The sequence below is a fragment of the Bombina bombina genome, chromosome 12 (assembly GCF_027579735.1).
Source record: "Bombina bombina isolate aBomBom1 chromosome 12, aBomBom1.pri, whole genome shotgun sequence".
Classification (NCBI taxonomy): domain Eukaryota; kingdom Metazoa; phylum Chordata; class Amphibia; order Anura; family Bombinatoridae; genus Bombina; species Bombina bombina.
In genome coordinates, this window is record NC_069510.1 from 137,266,670 (window position 1) to 137,290,419 (window position 23,750).

General features: G+C 35.9%; 1 protein-coding gene across 1 annotated transcript in view; it reads left to right on the forward strand.

Annotated features, from left to right (window-relative positions):
- The window catches only part of BRINP1 (BMP/retinoic acid inducible neural specific 1), a 332,765-nt gene that overhangs the window by 167,067 nt on the left and 141,948 nt on the right, over positions 1-23,750 (forward strand). The window lies entirely within an intron of this gene.

Below are 23,750 nucleotides of genomic sequence, written 5' to 3' on the forward strand. Positions count from 1 at the left end.
AACATTTATAGGGATCAAATGGGTAGAGGGCCCTGCCGAGAGTTGCGCTGTTGTAGTCGGCTCCTATGAAGGTGATCTACAAACAGCTGGCTCATAGGCTTACATTCTAAGGGGGTTATGGCGGATAGCAGTGGAGTTAGGAAAGGTTAGTGTAGGTTGTATGCATCCCTGAACAGTAGAGTCTTTAGGGAGTGCTTGAAGCTTTCAAAACTAGGGGAGAGTCTTGTAGAGTGAGGAAGAGAGTTCTATAAGATGGGAGCCAGTCTGGAGAAGTCCTGTAAACCGCAAAGTGAGGAGGTAACAAGAGAGGAGTAGAGTAGGCGGTCTTGAGCGGAGTGAAGGGGACGGGAGGGAGAGTATCTAGAGACAAGGTCTGAAATGTAGGGGGAGCAGTGCAGTTGACCAATAAGGGAACATTGTACTAAACACTGTATTGCTTGATCACTGGAGAGTGGTTATGAAAGACCTTTAGCCACTAGTGGTTTTGGTTTTATGTATCATTTTTAAATTAGAATGAATTGCATAACTGTATTTGTTTGCTGCTTTTGTGTACTCTCAGTTGTATTTGGCATTACAGCCAATCAGCTGCCGTACCACCGTTACCATATACTACACCGGTCTCGCACCAGATTGTGATAGAAGGCTATATGCAGGGCAATATGTGAGCACACTGTAAAGACTGTGGGGTGGGGGCACTACAGGCTATTTCCAGTTTAAATGTATAAAAGTCTTGATGATGGAGGCTGGTAATATGGTTTAGTACTGAATATCCAACATAGCCCTTAGTAGCTGTTTTAACACAGGAGAAAAGTTATGGTTTAGTGTCTCTTTAAGGCTTAAGATGACAACCCACACAGTTATATTTGTGAAGATAGACAACCCTCCAGAAACAATATATATTCCTTATAGAGACATTTATATTTCCAAATATATTAAATCAAACCCGTAGGATCTGTTAGATTGAACAAAACAAATGATAATGACGTCCCTTTAATAAAATAGGCACCATATCTTACATTTATTGTAAACACTGCCAATAAATATTTTCTTTATTATTAAAGCACTCTCTATTGACTTAGATCTGACTTAAATCAATACTTTGCCTTTGTTTAAATCAATCAGATGGTTCAGTGGTTCGATAAGTTCCCTGTGTTTTATCCAATTCAATCAAGCATATCCCGGATCAATATGTTACTTTATTAATTAACTGTTTGACTACCTGTTCTACAAGGATATGAAATAAAATACCCACTATATATTAAACATACCCAGTAGTTGATTCCATCTCCTCTAGTAATGAGACTTCTTCCATCTTGCAGTATTAGTCAGGGTGAAAAGTTCAAATGAAATGAGTGTATTAACCATAGATAAGCCCTACAGGGTCCCCTTAAATGACCATTACACTCCAGAAATTCCATAAAAAAAAACAAAAACAAACTGTAATACATAATATTATGAACTAATGCCCTTTAAAGGGAAACAGTTTTTTTTATTATTTTGATGCTGACCCTTTCTCGGGCGTGACAACAGGGTCAGTAACCCTTGCCGGCACGGTTCAGTTTAAAATGAATTCTGTACTGTTTTTGCTAACTGGTTCTCTTTAGGAACAATGATAACAAGGTTCTGCATTACCTATGGCGTGTTTTTTAGCTTCTCATTTTCCAATGCGTGAAATGGTCTTGATAAAAAAAGCTCAATAACCGTATGTACAGAGGAGAGAAAGGACCAAGGGGATGCGATAGATACATTCTCTCAATAAAGATGAGGCTGTAAGTGTTTTTCACACAAAGAGCAATTCCAGAACAAACATGATCTCAAGTTAAAGGGTAGCAGGTTTAAGAGTAATTTGCAGAAGTGATTCTTCACAGAAAGGGTGGTTGACTCATGGAATAAACTTCCATTGGAGGTGGTAAAGACAGATACTGTGTGGGACAAGAAAGCCTGTGGTAACCATAAAGCTATACTAGGTACCAATTAAGCCTGGGATAAGCATAAGGCTATCATACATACTAATTAATACCTGATATAAGCAAAAGGCTATCCTACATACTAATTATTACCTGGGATAAGGATGACTAGCCTACATACTAATTAATACCTGCGATAAGCATACTGCATACTAATTAATACCTAGGTTAAGCATTAGGCTATCCTATATTAATTAATGCCTAGGAAAAGCATAAGGCTATCCTATATAATAAGTCATGTCTGGAATAAGACAATCCTACATACTAATTAACACCTGGGATAAGCATAAGGCAATCATCTGTACTAAATAATCCCTGGGATATGCATAAGGCTATCTTACGTACTAATTAATGCCTTTGAAATGCATTAGGCTATCCTACATACTAATTTAATGCATGGGATAAGCATAAGGCTATCCTACATACTAACTAATGCCTGGGATAAGCATAATGCTGCCCTACTTACTAATTACTGCATGGGATAAGCATACGGCTATCCTACGTACTATCTAATGCCTGGGATAAGTATAGGACTATCCTACGTACTAATTAAATCCTGGGATAAGCATAAGGCTATCATACGTACTAATTACTGCCTGGGATAAGCATAAGACTATCCTATATACTAATTAATGCCTGTTATACTACATACTAATTAATGCCTGGGATAAGCATAAGACTATACTACGTACTAACTAATGCCTGGGATAAGCATAAGGCTATCCTACATACTAACTAATGTCTGGGATAAGCATAAGGCTATTCTACATACTAACTAATGCCTGGGATAAGCGTAAGGCTATCCTACATACTAGACACTGCCTGGGATAAGCATAAGGCTATCCTACGTACTAACTAATGCCTGTGATAAGCATAAGACTATCCTATGTACTAATTAATGCTTGGGATAAGCATAAGGCTATCCTACTTACTAATTAATAGCTGTGATAAGCATAAGACTATCCTACATACTAACTAATGCCTGGGATAAGCATAAGACTATCCTACATACTAATTAATGCCTGGGATAAGTATAAGGCTATCCTGCATGCTAATTAATACCTGTTATAAGCATAAGGCTATCCTGCATACTAATTAATGTCTGGGATAAACATAAGGCTATCCTGCATACTAATTAATGCCTGGGATAAGCATAAGGCTATCCTACATACTAACTAATGCCTGGGTTAAACATAAGGCTATCCTACATACTAACGCCTGGGATAAGCATAAGGCTATCCTGCATACTAACTAATGCCTGGGATAAGCATAAGGCTATCCTGCATACTAATTAATGCCTGGGATAAGCATAGGGCTATCCTGCATACTAATTAATGCCTGGGATAAGCATAGGGCTATCCTACATATTAACTAATGGCTGGGATAAGCATACGGCTATCCTACGTACTAATTAATGCCTGTGATAAGCATAAGACTATAATACGTACTAATTAATGCCTGGGATAAGCATAAGGCTATCCTACATATTAACTAATGGCTGGGATAAGCATAAGGCTATCCTACATACTAATTACTGCCTAGGATAAGCATTCGGCTATCCTACATACTAATTAATGCCTGGGATAAGCATAAGGCTATCCTACATATTAACTAATGGCTGAGATAAGCATAAGGCTATCCTACATACTAATTACTGCCTAGGATAAGCATTCGGCTATCCTACATACTAATTAATGCCTGTGATAAGCATAAGACTATAATACGTACTAATTAATGCCTGGGATAAGCATAAGGCTATCCCACATACTAACTAATGCCTGGGATAAACATAAGGCTATCCTACATACGCCTGGGATAAGCATAAGGCTATCCTGCATACTAACTAATGTCTGCAATAAGCATAATGCTATCCTACATACTAACGGCTAGATTTAGAGTTCGGCGGTAGCCGTCAAAACCAGCGTTAGAGGCTCCTAACGCGGGTTTTTTACGCACTCCGGTATTTAGAGTTTATTTACCGCGACTCAAAATACACCTAACGCTCAACTTTCTACCGCCACCTCAGACCCAGTAGTAAACATATACCGCACAAAAAAACATCCACGAATCACAAAACAAATATTACACAAAGTACACTTACACTCATACAAACACAACACTATCTTTATTTTTCGTATTTTTTATTTTTTCTTTAAAATACAAAGGATTAAAGTTGCGAGATCTCGGGTGTTTGAAAAAAATTCACACAAATCCATTTTCCCATTGACTTACATGGACATACGGGAAAAGACCCTCATATACCTACATCTAACGAATAACATTATCACAAACATACACTCATCGATGCATACAAACAATATACACCACATTACATACACAAAATATTTATTTATTACAAAAAGAACACGATTTAGTTACTTTTTCACACAAGCTCATGACGTCACTCACTTTACGAGGAAAACCAGTCTTAGAAAAAAAAATATAGAAATCTTTGGAGCCTCCATTGACTTCTATTGGGAAGACGTGCTCGTGCACGCGAAACCCTCATTTCCCTAACGCACGCAAATAGCGTAGACTGAAAAACTCCAAATACCAGCGCTAGAAAATACATGCTTTTATGCGTTAGACCCAGCTATGATAAATAGATCAAGAAATGACTATTTCCCTATGGTGGATTTATGTTTTTTAATATTAAATATTCACCACACCATAAATATTTTTAACACTTTTAGATTACATCAACTACAAATCCCCATCACTAGTAACACATTATTATTTCAATAAAATTACATTTACAATTAAAATAAAATTCAATACACATTTCTGGATTCACAAACACTACACAATGGGAAACATCTCTCATTTACCTTTATTATTGCATTTCTGTTATTCAACTCATATGCTTGCAGCAACTGCATATCTACATAGGCTTAACACATGATCACTCATGGATGCACATACATTACTTTTAACATTCAATCATACATGTGCATTCAAATGATGGGGGAAAAACACATTACATTCTCTCGAGGAATCACAAAACACAACATATGGATTTTACTGTACTTTTAACATCATGATTCCATCACCAGAAACCATTAGGAATTACGTACAACAAGAACATCATTACACCAGATTACAGATGTCACTTTATGGGAAGGAACAACAATGCCAGACCGCTATATAGAAGTCAGCATATGTGGGACACAATCACAATATATACGTACATGTACATAACACGCATCACCCATCACGCAACCACAAAGCACACATTTAGATTTTATTCAGCACACAATAACAATGTAGCACAATACAACAACACAATGAGGATTTCACAACTACATAGGCAGGTTAATAATATCATGACGTCATTAGAAGATTCAACCATACACATCACAGATTCACCACTGTACCGCCCCTTTAGGAACTTTAACACTCAATACTACAATACAACATATACGTAAAACACACTTTTGAACAGCATTATTATGGAGATTTCAATGGGACAATTCAGAAATATTGTCAGATCGCACATCAATTATATATATAATACTACAGATGACAGCCGGAAGTTATTCAGTATTCGTGCAATTTTTATGGGACGCATACAATATCGTCAGATCGAAAATCACTTATATATATAATACTACAGATGACAGCCGGAAGTTATTCAGTATTAGTGCGATTTGAAAGGGACGCGTACAATATTCACATCTCGGCAATCACTTATATATACAATACTACAGATGACAGCCGGAAGTTATTCAGTATTAGTGCGATTTGAAAGGGACGCGTACAATATTCACATCTCGGCAATCACTTATATATACAATACTACAGATGACAGACGGAAGTTATTCAGTATTAGTGCGATTTGAAAGGGACGCGTACAATATTCACATCTCGGCAATCACTTATATATACAATACTACAGATGACAGCCGGAAGTTATTCAGTATTAGTGCGATTTGAAAGGGACGCGTACAATATTCACATCTCGGCAATCACTTATATATACAATACTACAGATGACAGCCGGAAGTTATTCAGTATTAGTGCGATTTGAAAGGGACGCATACAATATTGACAGCTCGGCAATCACTTATATATACAATACTACAGATGGCAGACGGGAATTTCGGAATTATTATTGCGATTTGAAAGGGACGCGTACAATATTGACAGCTCGGCAATCACTTATATATACAATACTACAGATGGCAGACGGGAAGTTCGGAATTATTATTGCGATTTTAAAGGGACGCGTACAATATTGACAGCTCGGCAATCACTTATATATATAATACTACAGATGGCAGACGGGAAGTTCTGAATTATTATTGCGATTTTAAAGGGACGCGTACAATATTGACAGCTCGGCAATCACTTATATATATAATACTACAGATGACAGACGGGAAGTTCTGAATTATTATTGCGATTTTAAAGGGACGCATACAATATTGACAGCTCGGCAATCACTTATATATACAATCCTACAGATGGCAGATGTTCCTTTATCATTTACAAACAATATTGCAGCAACATTGATCGATCACATTCGATGCACATTATACACAACTATGCACTTTCATTCATGTTAGCCTGGACGTGTGCTTGTTACTATAAGATCGCGTTTAAGAAATATTGATTACGCATATGATCAAACATTACAAACATGCACTGTATGTGTGATATTTGACACTTTCACATTGAGAATCATTGTTTGAAACTAACATTTCAGCAAACAACAAATAAACGCCCACTGTGAAAGCATTCGCGCCGCTCACATACAAACAGGTGAATACAATCAGCAATCATTACAAACTCACTACCATTGGACTAATTGTACTATAAATCCCCCAAACAACATGGCCAATGCATCACTTGTGATCCACATCAGATCAAGTGCTTACCTTGTTACGCTGTTTTGAAAGATGGATGACGATGACATGGTAGACGCTGCTGGTGGTGCTATTGGCGAACTAGCTGTTGGTCGAATCAGGCAGCCTCGGCGGCTCAGACCGAGACGAAGGGGTCGTCTGGTTCGAGGTCCTCGTGTCTACAGGGTGAGACCCACCTTGGAAAACATGAGTGACTTTGAGGTTTTTGATAAGTATCGGCTCGATCGCGAACAGCTCATTGGCCTTTACGAGCTTCTTAAACCTCATTTGGAGCCACGTATACAAATAAGGACTGCTGTTCCCCCCATGAGTAAGATGCTAAGCTGTCTATACGTCCTGGCCTCCGGGAGTTTTCAATCCGGAGAACTGTACATGCATGGCCTGGCTCAAGGTACATTCTCTGGGGTGTTTGATAACTTTCTGAACGCCATGGTACGTATCAGTAAGCAATACATAGGATTCCCACAGAATGATGGTGATTGGAGGCGCCTGAAGCGGGAATTCTTTGATATTGCTCAATTGCCCAATGTCTTGGGAGCCATTGATTGTACCCACATTGCGCTGCGTGCTCCAATTGATGACTTGCCCTTCAGAAATCGCAAACATTTTCATAGCCTCAACGTGCAGTATGTTTGTGACGCACGGATGAGGATTATGCATGTGTATGCGAATTTTGGAGGTGCTTGTCATGATGCCCGCATCCTCTCTCTGTCGTCCCTGTGGAGACAGTTTGAGGAAAGACAAATGCCCCCTGGTTATCTCGTTGGTGAGTATTTGTGCACAACATGGTTAATTATTTTGACAATTGCCCCTGTATTTTTTAACTGTTAGCGTCATGTTCAGCTATAGGATTAAATTTAACCATTTGTTATTTACCGACGCTAATGTCTATTTTTATTGAAATGCAGATATGTAGCATGTCTTACCTTAAGTGTTCAGATAGAGAATGCAATGTAAACATGTAGTTAGCATTTTACACAAGGTTTGTTTTAGGAGAAATACGCATATGTAGCATGTCTTAGATGAAATGGCAAGATATTATCTCATGCAATTTAACCCTGTCATTGTCTTTTTCTGCTAATGTCTATTTTTATTGAAATGCAGATATGTAGCATGTCTTACCTTAAGTGTTCATATAGAGAATGCAATGTAAACATGTAGTTAGCATTTTACACAAGGTTTGGTTTAGGAGAAATACGCATATGTAGCATGTCTTAGATGAAATGGCAAGATATTATCTCATGCAATTTAACCCTGTCATTGTCTTTTTCTGCTAATGTCTATTTTTATTGAAATGCAGATATGTAGCATGTCTTACCTTAAGTGTTCATATAGAGAATGCAATGTAAACATGTAGTTAGCATTTTACACAAGGTTTGGTTTAGGAGAAATACGCATATGTAGCATGTCTTAGATGAAATGGCAAGATATTATCTCATGCAATTTAACCCTGTCATTGTCTATTTCTGCTAATGTCTATTTTTATTGAAATGCAGATATGTAGCATGTCTTACCTTAAGTGTTCATATAGAGAATGCAATGTAAACATGTAGTTAGCATTTTACACAAGGTTTGGTTTAGGAGAAATACGCATATGTAGCATGTCTTCGATGAAATGGCTAGATACAGATTTATATATAATTTTTTTTATTTTTTTTATGTTTCTGACAACTTTTAATATGGATTATGGTTTTTAAAAAATATATTTATACAACAATATACTAGTTTAAGTATTCTGTTTGAATTATGTTCTGTTCTAAATTTATAGGTGATTCTGGGTACATGAGCCGGCCTTGGCTCATTACCCCCTTGCGTAGCCCAACTGATGTGTCTGAGGAGCGCTACAATAGGGCTCATAAGAGAACCAGGGCGGTGGTTGAAAGGATGTTCGGGCTCCTGAAGATGAGATTCAGGTGCCTGGACCGTTCTGGAGGAGCACTCCAGTACAACCCAAAGAAGGTGGCTAAGATCGTTGTAGCCTGTAGCGTCCTGCATAATATTGCACAGCGGGCTGGGATGCTGCAGGCCGTCCCGGTGGACAGAGACCTCCTCAGAGATGAGGAGGATGATCCTGTTCTAGAGGGGGAATTCCAGGACGAGGGACTTGATGTCAGAGCAGACGTCATCAACCGCCACTTTAGACGGTAAATAATAGAAGTTACACTGGAGTATTTTCAATAGATGTGAACTCTAGGGAAATGACAAGTAGAGAATTGTGCAAACATGTTAGTATTGATAAAATGTTATAATAATATTTATTTCTCATAATATAGGTGATGCTCTGGGCATTGGGTCCTATAGCGAGTCTTTGCCACCTGGTTTTTATAGAGGACATCAGATGGTAAGTAGAAATGTATGGACTGTTGCTGGCATGATTTGTACACAAATACATAATATGGCATAAATTTTTAAAAATATAACTTTGTTTACACATTACTTATGTACATAATCAGAAAGGGATACTCTAGAATGACTATGGTTCAATGTCACACAGAGGTTTGTTCTGCTCAATATGACTCATCTTCACACTTGATAGAAAATAACACAGGTTCATACACAGGCTTAGTAAGCTAGTGATAGATATTTATTATGAAATGGGGGGTGGGAGAGGGGTACAGAACTGATTCACACACTTGTATGAAATCTTTATATATAATTTCTTACATTAGGGAGATGACTTAATATAAAGACTGAAAGGGAACAATTTGAAGCCTGACAGTGAAGATTTCCAAGACTGACAGTGGGGAAAAAGCCAAGATTGAAATTGAAGTATACCAATGGGATCATGTCTGGCATATTTAAATTCTGCTGACCTTGAAAACCATACAAAGACATGTTCACATGGTAAGTGCAAACTATTTGATAGAATAAGGCTGTGGAGACATCCTATTGGAGACACTTAGATGATTTTCTATTTTGTAGATGGTATTTCCCAGTCCTCTATTTAATGAACTGATGAATAAGACACCTATTGAAGATCAACTGTTTACCCCTGAATTGACATTCAAAGACCATGCATTGTCCAGGTTGGTGTACCAATGCATGCTAGTGAAGACTGTAGAATATTAGTAGCTTACATACATTAGTCATATTTAGTTCTTAATTAGATATTTAGGGATCACAATCAGAAAAAGGAATACATATTATAGTTGATATAGAGGTATTTGAATGGACATGAAATATTACATTTATGTTCAGCATACATATATTGTTTACATGTGATATACATTATTATGTATAAATTTAATTTTTGAAATTTAAATATTATTTTTAATCAACAATATAATGGTGTATGTATTTCATTAATTTAAAATGAATGTAATGATTATCTTTAAAAAATGTTGATCAAAGTTAGAGCATAGACACCATATGATTTTAAATGTATTTTATGAATATTTTACAACGTGTGTATTAACTTTGTTCCATTTTTATTATTTGTCATTTCAGATTGGCATCTGATGACTTCATGGAATATTTAATTATTTTCTATTAAATATATATTTTTTTTTAGCAGATTCTAATATATATCAATATAATCTGTAAATAAATAAAACTTGGACTCCCATGACTGGTAGTTGGCTATTTGACAAGCACATGCATAAGAGAAAATAATGCATTAATAGTAGAAAATAAAATTCTTCAGAGAATATTAAAAGATATATTTTAACATTAATTGGGGAGTCATATTCTTCAATGCTTTTATATTGAAAAAGTATATATTAAAAATATTTAGGATATGTATTAATATTATGATTGTTTTAACATTTAATAAGGTGAAGTGGTTCAATTACATGAAAGTGACAGTGTTGTTGAATGTAAAAAGAATTGTATAAGATCATGTATCTTCCTTAGGTATCTCAAAACATTATTAGAAAATATTTTACAATTATTACATTTATAAATGGTAGGTCATTTAACTTTATAATTTTTAATAATTAGTTATTGGATGCCAGGTTAATCTATGTAATTTTCTAGTGGAGTCATTTAACTATACTTAGTAATATTATGTATTTATTACAATCTTACCTCTTGGGTTAGACATCAAATATCTATATAGAATGTAATTTCCCCTTTAGTTTATTTTGTCAATGTTAAATAAAAATACAATATGTTTGGGTCCTTAAAGGGGTCATTCAAAATGTATATTTTGTATACATTGTTACAAATATCATACAAGAATTTAAACATATTTAGAATGTACTATAGAATTACATTCAGTCTTTAAATATACTTGTTAAAATAAAAATAAATGCACATATCTTAGTCAATGATATAAGGCATCTATATGCAAACAACAATCAGCATCAAAATAGCCTATGTAGAGATGTATTTAATCCACGAATATATATAATTACAATATAATGATTGAATAACAAAACATATTAAGTTGGTCAAATATAAGATTATGATACAAAATGCATACATAACATATAGCTTAATGTCCCTCTACGCTGAAGGCTAAAAAATACCTCATTTAATAAATATATTTCAGTCAGTGTGTAAAACAATCTAGAAGTTAATCTAAATTTGCTTTACTCATATGTTAGACTCATTTAGCAAAAGGAAGGTGCCTAGGTTTATGATATATTAAGCATTATTGTGAAATGTTTATTTAAAGGGACATGAACTCAAAATATACTTAAAGGTAGCCATTTAAAAAAACAATGATTTATACATTCTGAATGAGTATTCTATTTTAATCAACTTTAAAACTTGTCTCATATTATGAATGCTCATTGTGATGTTGCTATCATTACTTTAGAAATAAGGCAGTAAATAGCTAATTTATTTGCTTCAGTACTCTGGACAGAACTTGATTGTTTGGAATAATTGATGCAACAATCGTCAAGGACAACCCAGGTTTTTATTAAACAATTGTCCGTAATATAAAATATCATTATTGATTTTCAAAGAAACATAACAAGATAACTTAACATTTGATAATCGTATTAAATAATAAAGTTGATTAACATTTCATGCTCAATCACCAATGGTAAATTTGTTTGGACAGTGTCCCTTTAAGAGCTTGAAATAGTGTATTTACTTCTCTTCCTATCTTGACATACTTTGCTTGAAAAGCATATCGAGATAGGCTCAGTAGATGAAGATTGGTGGATGCACAGAGATGCCTTATGTGATTGGCTCAACCATGTGCATTTAAATTTCTTATGTTGAGGATATATAAATACTAAGAGAAAATGATTTACATTTTAAAGTCTAAACAATCTTCTATCTCTACAGATCATTTGATACAATTGTTTGTAATGTCTCTTTAAAACTAAAGACGCCATTGCACAATAACATATATGAGCACTTCAGAGAAATACAAGCTCGAGGTTTATTTGCGAATAACAAAGCTGTAGTTTAACATTTATAAACAGATTATCAAAGTTACTGACATTCTTCCCGGAATTTTAACATTAATAAATATTGCGTGGGAAACGCATCTTCAAACACCAGATTAGCATATTTAAACATTAGTGTAATGTCACGCAATAGCACACAATCAATGTGCATTATAAATACATTTAATAGAGCAATGTCAATACTTCACAATCAATTTATTTAAAGAACAATAAAGACATACAATATTAAATGTGTATTTGTATTAAAGAAACAGACCGTTATTAAACCGAGAAATGTCTACAACATTAATAATGTGACAGGATGAGATTTTAAAGAGTATTTAATCATTAATATTTCACGGATCACGGATATTAAATCTGCGTCACACATATCCGCATGACAGGCCCATGAGTTACAAATAAGTCTACATGAAAAATGAAGTTACAGCACCACCAAGCGGTATGTGTAAGGAAGTTACTAAGATATGAAACATTAAGGAACGGCCAATCAGAGTTCATCACACAAACACAACTTGAGTCAGGATGGTCTCACAGACATTATAACAATATTTCAAACTTTTATCAAATCAGATGTACAGATAAATTGTCCCATGGTGCATCTCATGTTTACTTCACCATATAAAAGTCCATTACACGTTGCCATCTTTGTCAGTTCTCTAATGCCTGCAGGCGTACTAGATATATTTTTATATATATATATATATTTGAGAAGACAACCCAGCAGGCATGTCAGTTCCCAGGTTCACCAAGGAGGAGAGCGCTGCACTGGTCCACGCCGTCAAGGACTTTTATCCCCAGCTGTTTGGGAACAAGAGGAGCTCGACAGATGCGCCTGTTAAGAAGGCCCTCTGGGAGTCTATCACCAATGCGGTTAGATTGGTGTGTGACGTCCAGAGGACCCAGGATCAGATCATGAGGAGATTCGGAGATATGAGGTTGCGTTTATCGAAAAAAGTCAACCTCATAAGGGACTGGGTACAAGCCCGTAAAAGAGGGGGCCAAAGAAAGGCCCCGCGGAAACTGTACCTACTCCCTTATGAGGTGACTTTATGCGAGCTCCTCAATCTCCGGGTCCCCAAAAGATTTAGATCCTCGCCATCCTCGGCCTCCTCTTCTTCCCTCCCAGCTGCGGGATCTGAAAGTCCTGACGCGGGGGACAGGGCAGATGCTTCTCCGTCCGGTGGCCTGGGAGGACCCGATAGAGAATCTGAACCAGGTAATTATCCAACTTCATATAATATTTATAATGTTAAAAATCCAAAATGTGTATTTAGTCAGATACTAAACCTATACAGATCTCACAACATACACTACATATGATGTTTAGATATCTGATTTTACATTAGTGATACATGAAATTGGAATGATGTTTCTTGCGCTCTACAGAATATGCGTCACAGAGCGGAAATCTAATTTCGCATCCACGTTAACATGGGTTTGCGGAAAGTGGCATTGCTTTATACATGTTGTTAAAAATTAAATGGAAAATCTTAGATTAGTGAAGAATACAGTATTCTTATTTTAAATATTATATCTAATAAAAAACGAATAATACTAATAAATTATAACATATGGCCATCAATTGATGATTATGTAATAACAAGCATATATTCTTAAAGATACAGTAAACAACACAACTGATTGAAAATAAGAGTCCAGGATATATTTATCATTCATTTAATTGCGGAAACTATTAACTCATGGGACTACCAAAGGATTAATATTTTTCTATTGATTTGTTATTAATGTAAATATTTTAAACATGGCATGATTAGTATTAATGATATGCAATCCTCATTTAATATATTACAGATATGGATGTGGCTGCTGGATCCTCAAGCCAGGGCTTGTCACAGTATGGTATGTCTCATTTTAATTGACATTTGTCTTAGAAACATGGAATGAACATTACATACTAAATACACATTGTTCTATATTTATATGTAATGTCTATTTAATAGATGAAAATTATATAATTATTCGGATATACTTAAATAACATATTTGATTTTAATTGCATGCTCAATACCATTCATTACATCAACATATGGAGTAGATAATTCATTAACAAACAACAACATTGTGGAATCTATTTAATTTTAGATTAAAGGGATACTGAACTACAATTATTAATATTGTCTTTCACATACAGTATGCAATATTAATAAACATAAAATATAATACTATCATCATATGTGACATATTCTATTGCTAAATGTATTTTAAAATAAAGAAAGTACGTTTATGTGCATCTAAATATTTGTTGACCAACCTGGGTTTATATTGATGATTGGTGGATACCTTCAACAAACAATATTTATTGAATCCAATATTCCTTATCTGCCTTTAAGATTAATATCGAACAACATTCGAATTATAATAGGAGTCAATGTTAAATCATTTTTTACAGTTTGAACATAGAAATCAATTATTTAAATTAATCATGTCAGTGTCCCTTTAAGACAAAATAGATTCATTCATCATTACATTATTTTTATTAAAAACTATTGATATATAAATCTAATTATCTGTTGGAGTTACTTTATATATATCTGCATACTCTAACAGCACCATGATTACATATTTGTAATAATAAAGTTTGTTATGTATTGTGATAAATATGTGTTGTGTCCTAAACAAGATTACTGTACATTGAAAAAATGGCTCGATGTGACACATGTTTGTTTAGATTTGTCAACAGATGCTCCTCAATATGTGGTTTGTGTGTATTCTTGTAACTTCTTAAGGACATATGACGGAATTATTCCGTCATAAAACAATTGAGCTAAGTGAAAGCTGTGTCCTTAAAGGGTTAAGAACATTGATCATTGGGTATATTTAGATATGCAATAGCAGCATCTGAGATGAATTTGATGTCTAATGTAGTCTGACATTAAACATATGTTGAATACAGATATGTTTACAGAATCCCCTTGATTCAATCAAGCATTTTCTGGTGTAATGACTGCTCTATTCTTCACATTTTAAAGTTGATTAATGTTAAAATTCTAGACAGATGTGATTTAGTGATATCCAAAATGTGTTTAATAATATATATCTATATCATTCATAGAGAGAGTTGGTGTGGGGAGCCCACAGGAATCCAGCAGTGACATAGAGCCGCCTTTGCGGTCTCCTGGTAAGTCCATTGACTCATTTATATGTAATTGAAGGTGTATTGCTAATCAATATTATGATCATGATTCCGATGAAGCATAACATTATAAAAAATCATAGAATTTATCTTCTGATTATATATTTATTTTTTATATTGAGCGATTAATAATTTCTACTTTATTATTCTACACATTTGTTATTCATAAGATGTCTAACATATGTTTTTTTAAATTTTTTTTTTTTTAACAACAGTCATCAAGTGATACACACATGAGAAATCTTAAATGTTCTATGTACTATGCTTTTATGAATTTAACATTAAGACAAACAATACATTAATATTCTGATTTATTGACAATAACAAATCTATTGTCATTTGTATGCTCCATCAAAATGATGTAAATCATAACTTTGTGTGTGTATATCTTTAATGCAACATTGATGTGCGTATTTGAGCAACAGTAACATATGTTATAATATCTGATCTTAAGGTGTACACAACATGTTATGTTTTACAGAGATTGATGTCACATGTGGGATGGAGGAGGAAGAGGCTGCCTTGGAGTCTGATGGTATGTGAAATATATCTATCATGTTTCCAACATGTTTCTTTTTTTGAAATCATTTTATTGAAGACATTCAAAGTCTACAGCTTTTTCCCTTTAAAAAGGAATATTATTTGTCTGTTCAAATACACTACTGCCCCCTTTCTATATCAGGCAGCATGAAAATCTGCTTGTATATATTTTTTTAAGAATATATAATTCATGCCATCATTATGTCACATGCATATTCCATGCCAAAACACAATAATAAGTTTCACATTGTACAGACAGTCATTGAGATTCATCTGAGTGCCTATATAGATACCATATCCTCATTTCAGAATAGTTTACAGATTCAAACACACTTCGAGGTATATTGAAAACATAATCAATTTTAAATGCGTTGATTTGATGTCAGGATGTATGAGATGTTAATATATTTCTTTTACATTTTCAGATGGATCCACCACTTCTGGTCATCTGGATTCCGCCCCTGCCCAGTCACAGACCCCTCCCCGTGCACACACCCCTGACCATGGCCACACCTCTGCACACACCCAGAGCCCTTCCCATCACCAAACCCATGACCATGCCCCGACCACTGCCAGCCCTTCCCATATTTCATATCCTGTCCCTCCCAAAAAACGCCCATACACCCCCCTTCGCCGCTCTCCCCGTATTCTGGCCCGTACAGCTGCCCAGACCCAAACTCCCCACTCCCCAGCTGTACGGCCTACCCTGGAGCAGCAGCTCACCACTCCCCAAGCCATTCCCATCCCTCCCCGAGCCAATCCCATCCCTCCCCCCTGTTTAAACCTTCATTGTCCTGGGTGTCAGATTGTCCTTCCCAGGCACAGCTGTAAGTATCATTCTAAATACACTTTATAAGATACTTAAAGGTACAGTGAAGTTAAATTGGTTAAATTGTGATTCAAATCCAGCATGCAATGTTAAGCCAATGTATAATAGAATACTCTTATGAATTATTCGTCATTCTCTTGATATATTTATTGAAAACAACTTATTCCTATAATTAGTTTAAACAATAAAATAAATGTGGCCATCATTTCTTTATTGTTGGATGAATGTATCCATCAACCAGCATGCACAAACAAGGTTCATCAACAAATATTGGCTTCCATAAAAACCAACATTCTTGCATTCAAAATATAGCTTGACAATTAAAACATATAATGAATATGTGTAATTTCTAAAGATTTGTCATGTCATGCTCTATCTGAATCAGTCCATTAAATATTTAGGTTCAGTGTCCCTTTAATTGGATATCACTACATATACCAAACACCACTACTTGGATCCAAAATTTTATGTCCAAATGTGGATACATTATCTCTTGTCTAACCCAGTGGGAATGTAATTTCTTCTGGTTGCTATGTTTACACAGCTTGTCCTCAATGCCAAAATGTTTAAGGATAGGTGTGCCTACCACAGTCTAAATTGAATTTTTAAATTGCTGATGTAAGTACAATGTAAATCCTTTAACAAGATTTGATACACTCAAGCTGTATAAGTGGATCATCTAAAACCAATTAAAGGGTTCAACATGTTTGAGTAACATGAGCCTTTAATGATTTCTGTCTGTCTGAATAACCTAATTCATGTGTAAAGAATATATGAAAAATAATTGATGTAAATAATTATTTGTCTTTATGATGACAATGTATGTATTAAAATCTTTTATTCTGTTGTGTAATTATCCTTAATATTAATTTTTATTTTATTTTAGGCTGTGACTCAGCATGGCTCATGCTAGAAGGGATAGCAAGAGTAGAGCAGGCCGTGTTGAGGAACGCAGCTGTCCTGAGAGGGATGAACGACACCATGCAGGCCCAGCTCCGGGTTCAGGACTTGACTCTGCGTGAAATTATGCAATTACGTTCAAGGCCTGAATCTGGAGCTGGACATGCACAGGACAATGAAGAGGATGACCAGTAAGTGGAGGATCTGGATATGCTCCATGGTGGCAGATAATAATCCTCTGTCCACATGTTGAATTTGTATTTATATTGTTGCCATTTGGCCTTTTTATCAGTTTTTTGTTGTGCCTGTTGCACTCTTTTACCTTGTCATGTGTCTCCAATGAGGCTATGCTGGCCCTTGGCAACTCTCTTCATGGACTGTGATGCACTGTGTTACCTTGCCATGTGTCTCCAATGGGGCTATGCTGGCCCTTGGCAACTCTCTTCATGGACTGTGATGCACTGTGTTACCTTGTCATGTGTCTCCAATGAGGCTATGCTGGCCCTTGGCAACTCTCTTCATGGACTGTGATGCACTGTGTTACCTTGCCATGTGTCTCCAATGGGGCTATGCTGGCCCTTGGCAACTCTCTTCATGGACTGTGATGCACTGTGTTACCTTGTCATGTGTCTCCAATGAGGCTATGCTGGCCCTTGGCAACTCTCTTCATGGACTGTGATGCACTGTGTTACCTTGCCATGTGTCTCCAATGGGGCTATGCTGGCCCTTGGCAACTCTCTTCATGGACTGTGATGCACTGTGTTACCTTGTCATGTGTCTCCAATGAGGCTATGCTGGCCCTTGGCAACTCTCTTCATGGACTGTGATGCACTGTGTTACCTTGCCATGTGTCTCCAATGGGGCTATGCTGGCCCTTGGCAACTCTCTTCATGGACTGTGATGCACTGTGTTACCTTGCCATGTGTCTCCAATGGGGCTATGCTGGCCCTTGGCAACTCTCTTCATGGACTGTGATGCACTGTGTTACCTTGTCATGTGTCTCCAATGAGGCTATGCTGGCCCTTGGCAACTCTCTTCATGGACTGTGATGCACTGTGTTACCTTGCCATGTGTCTCCAATGGGGCTATGCTGGCCCTTGGCAACTCTCTTCATGGACTGTGATGCACTGTGTTACCTTGTCATGTGTCTCCAATGGGGCTATGCTGGCCCTTGGCAACTCTCTTCATGGACTGTGATGCACTGTGTTACCTTGTCATATGGCTCATATATTCCTTATTTTTACAAGATTATTTATAAACGTTGTGTATGTTTTCTTACATACTAATAAAATAAATTTTATTTCACAAATCTTTGTCCTCATTCTTCCTGTTATTTTTTGCAAGCTCTAGTTTATGTTGTTTATCCTTAAAGGGACCTAACAAATCTATTTGTTATAATGAAATCATATATGTAAGACAATAGTAAATGACTTTAAGATTAACATCTCCAATGTAATCTTATTATTTGTGTTTATATTATTTTCTCTTAGCTCTATCATTGCCTGATTATGATTAGCAGAGTAATTTCTTTATATATGTATATATATTTTTGTATTTGTGTAAATATGTATATTTAAATGTTCATATCCATGTGTGTATTTATAAACTCTGCATGAATTGATGCACCTTTACCAAATGATCTGAGTATTGATACAATGATATAATCCCTGTAAAGTGTTCATTTTATTTAAATAGTATTGACTATGTGTATGCTCTTTTTAAAAACAAAATAATGTCCCTTTAAGTGATGTTGATCACTATTGTAAATGAATGTATTTCCATTTGTAAAGCGTTTTTGTCCTTTTTACAAGAACAAGGACATATAGTTTTATTAATAAACAATCTTATTGTAATGTTGACAGCACCTGTATTTCATTTTCAAATCTATATTATTGTCAAAGTGTAACCAAATCAATCTCTGTGTGTAATACAAATAATGTAGATGATGAATATTAGTTAACTAATATGTTAACAAAATACATCTCCTCCCATATATGGCTATAGGTAGGCTGACCATAATTAAACTTGAATAAATGACACGTTTAATCAATACATGTATAACTATTGTTATTCAACAACAATCCAAAGATATCTTAAAACATCAATGGCATATGTATTTCTCATGTGTATCTTTTAAATGTTAAAGATATACACCATAGCTATAGTTCAAGGGACAGTCAAGTCCGAAAAGATGATTCATAATTTGGTGACATTCCTAGATAGCAATCTACACACATACTAGTTCCTAAAATATAAATACGTTTCTTAATGATATGCCAAGATGTCACTGAGTCCTTGTATTGTCTGCGGTTTTTCAGCGATCTCGGATGCGCCATGTTGCTTAAGACGTCACCTGCCAGGCTGTCCAATGATTCCTTGTATTGACTGACGTTCTTACGTGATCAGGAATATGCCTTTTATTGGATTGCGTTTTGACGCGATCAAGGATGCGCCTTTTTTTTTTGGGCGTTCTTACGTGATCAATAATGTGCCTTTCATTGGATGGCGTTCTTACGTGATCAAGGAAGCGCCATGTTAAGACGGCACATGTAAAGTTAAAAAAACGTGTGATTGGATTGCGTAGTCCCGCAATATTTGTGCACGTTAAAAACGTTTGTGACTGCATGCAATTTTAAAAAGCTTGCGAATATGTATTATTTGCATCATGTTACATTGTTGACCCGTAGCTGATAAAGACCAACACATTCTCTTTTGCTGGATGTCTGGTTGAATCAACGAACGAAAGCAAAATGTTTTCATGCATAGGATATTTCTAGGCAAGTGCAAATCTCTACAGTCCATGTTTAATATGTTTGTCAACAATGTTCCTTTTTCTTAAAAATTAATGTTGTGTTTAATGTTGAACATATCTAATTAATAAATATGCGCTATTGTGTTTGAATAAAGTAATCAATATGCATTTATCATATGCTAAATATATGATGCCGACTTCTTCTAAATGTAATTTCGTTGTATATTTTATGAAAGGTTCATTAGACACTCACATTATAAATAAAAATATTTGATTTTGTCTCTAGTTAGATAGTCCATTGTTTAACCAATAGGTTTATTTTGTCTTGTGTTGTAAGAAAATGTAAGTAATTTTCTTACTCCTCGCAAAGCCAATGAGTTTCATGTGAGTACCATCTCCAGCTTTGTCCAGTTTGTGTAAAGGTTCTTTTCATATGTTAATGATGGGGTATTGTGTTTTACGGTTGTAATGGTGGTTCATCTATATTTAAAATATAGCTAACCCTATTTTATTTGCAAGTGTTTGAAGCTTTTTAATATTGCTATCAGTATATGTTAATCTTGTTGTTTGTAGTAGTGTCTATTACATACAGTTATGTAAAAAATATAGGATACTGTCCCTTGAATGCAAATGTTGTTTTTTTGTATCATGTATGAGATCCACATAGTTTAATCTTCAAATATATTTTTGTTAGCATATTTCACCCCCCCACTCCTAAAAGGACTTTAAACCATATTCATTGTTAAAATAAAAATAGTTACAATAAAATATTAACACAATAATGTCTCTTAAAGAAAATAGACTTTATTTAACACGTCAATATAAATGTGATTTTCAAATATTTTTTTTGACAAAGTACATGTAGATATAGCAACAAGCTTAAAATGTGTTAGCATATGTAATGTTGTTAAAGGGACAGTTTCGAAAAAAAATTTTTTTACATTATTCGAAAAGTCAATTCTGTAATAACAAGGATATCAAATGTTTCTCAACAATTGAACATTTGCTATCTAAATTTGCTATCTAAACCTATGAGGTTGGTGTGCTCATTTCTTAAATCTTGAAGAGTGCTTGTAATCATTATACAATTTGAGCACTAGAGGGCATTTGGATAGCATTTGTATATGTAAAATCTTGTGCTCATACAGCATATTATTGACCATGTATTGATCATTGATATCTAAAATGTTGTTATGTCAGAACAACAAATAAGTGGTCATTTTTCATAGTCATAGATACAAGGGTAAGCACATAAGTCACACATGTATTTCTCCATGTTTTGTTGTTTCAAACTTTATAATGCGTAATACAGTGTTTTCTTTGTAATCAATAATTTTCTGACTGTCCCTTTAAGCTGTGTTATTGGCATTCAAACAGTAATATGCCATCATGGATAATTGTTATGGTAATTTAGTTAGCGATTCGGGAAACAGTTTGGACATCACATCACAGAAACCAATCAATATCATGAACAAGGATAGGTATGTGATGATGTGGTTTTCACACACTTATAACCCACACTCTGCAAAGAATCTTCCTCCATGGACCCGGTCCCATAGAAGTCGATTATATACAGAGTGTGGTCCACAAGTGTATGAAAACCACATCATCACATACCTATCCATTACCCAAAAAAAAAAATTTAAGATGGAAAAAAATACTTACTTCCTCTTCCTTCCCCTCTTCCCACGGGGCTGAGGCTCTGGGAGAGGCAACTGCCGACTCCGAAGAGTCCTCCTTGGAGCTGTTGTGGGAGGAGTGGAAGGAAGAGTACTGGGACGACCAAGGTGAGGAGTAGATGGCTGAGGAGGAGGAGGAGAAGATGGCTGAGGAGGAGGAGGAGAAGATGGCTGAGGAGGAGGAGGAGTAGATGGCTGAGGAGGAGGATGAGATGGGCCGGCAGGAGGAGATGGCCCAGCAGCAAGAGGCCCAGCAACAAGAGGCCCAGCAACAGGAGGTAGACCAGCATGCGCCTCCCGGAAAAATGTGAACATTTCCTGATGAAGATTGAACATTCTTGTTTGTCCTTCTTGTATTGTATTCAGTATACTGATTATTTCGTTTTGGCCTTGAATTATTTGATTCTGCCCATCAAGTATTCTGCGTCGTCCTTCTATGTTTTCTATCCGGGAGGTACGCATCTGGTCTATGTACTCCAGTAGAACCCGCACCTCCGCTATTTCTTCTTGTTGTGCCTGTTGAACCCGTGCACGGCGGGGTGCCCGTGCACGGCGGAGTGCGGGTCTTTGAGGGACCTCGGGTTCCGCGGGTTCAGCGGGATCCTCCTGTGCTTCCGGGGCCTCTTGATCATCTCCCGTGCGCTGTTCGTCACGGGGGGCCTCTTCCCTCCGAAGTGGGAATTCCTCACCACCACTCTCATCCCGGGGAGATGCAGGAGGCTGTGCTGCCTCGTCCCCAGACTCTGTATATTAAAAAAAAAAGAAAAAAAGAAATGTATATATTAGCATATTTGCAAATAAAGGTTTAAATGACTTAGCTTACGATACAATTACAAATGCAGAATCATTAATCCACTTTGAAATCTAACAAACAATCAATTCTATTTCCGCTTTTTCTAAACAGTGTTTGTGATATCTGGTCAATGTGAATGTTTTTGCGTTTGTTTTCAGTCTGTTTAAATGCACACCTAACCTATAGCCTAGATACTGATGTAACCGCTAAGTAATAGAATGCGTGTAAACAGCGTAATAGCATTAATCGGATCCTTAACACATGAAACCCAATGTTTTATCTTTCATGATTTATAAGCATACATTTAGTATCAACTTTCGAATGTACTTTTGTTATCTAATTAGCTTCATTCTCTGGATATTCTTTGCTGAAAAGCATATCTAAATATGTTTATAAGATTCTGATTGTTAGCTGAATATAGCTGCCTCCTGTGATTGTTTCACCGTGTGCATGGCTATTTCTTCATTAAAATATATCTCAAGAATGAATCAAATTATGTAATATAAGTACATTTGAATGTTTTGTCAAATTGTATTCGCTACCTCAATCATGAAAGTAAATGTTTGCGTATAGTGTCCATTGAAATACATTCGTATGTGAAATTATTGTTCAATGAGCTTACCGTCAGATGAGAGTGGCAGGTTCCCGGTATCGATTCCTCCGATACCGACTACTTCCACCTCGGAGATGCTGGGCCGCAACATTTCCTCCCATCTGCAGTACTCCATTTCAAGGGCAGGGCCGCCACCGGTCCCTGCGGCATGTCGGGCCTCCAGGCTTAACTTTTTTTTAAGTTCAAGTTTACAGTCCCGGTACCGATGTTTGATGGAATCCATATCCCGGTTCCGGCCACCCACTGCATTGACTGCATTCCGAATCTCGTTCCAGAGCCTCCTCCTGTCAGTC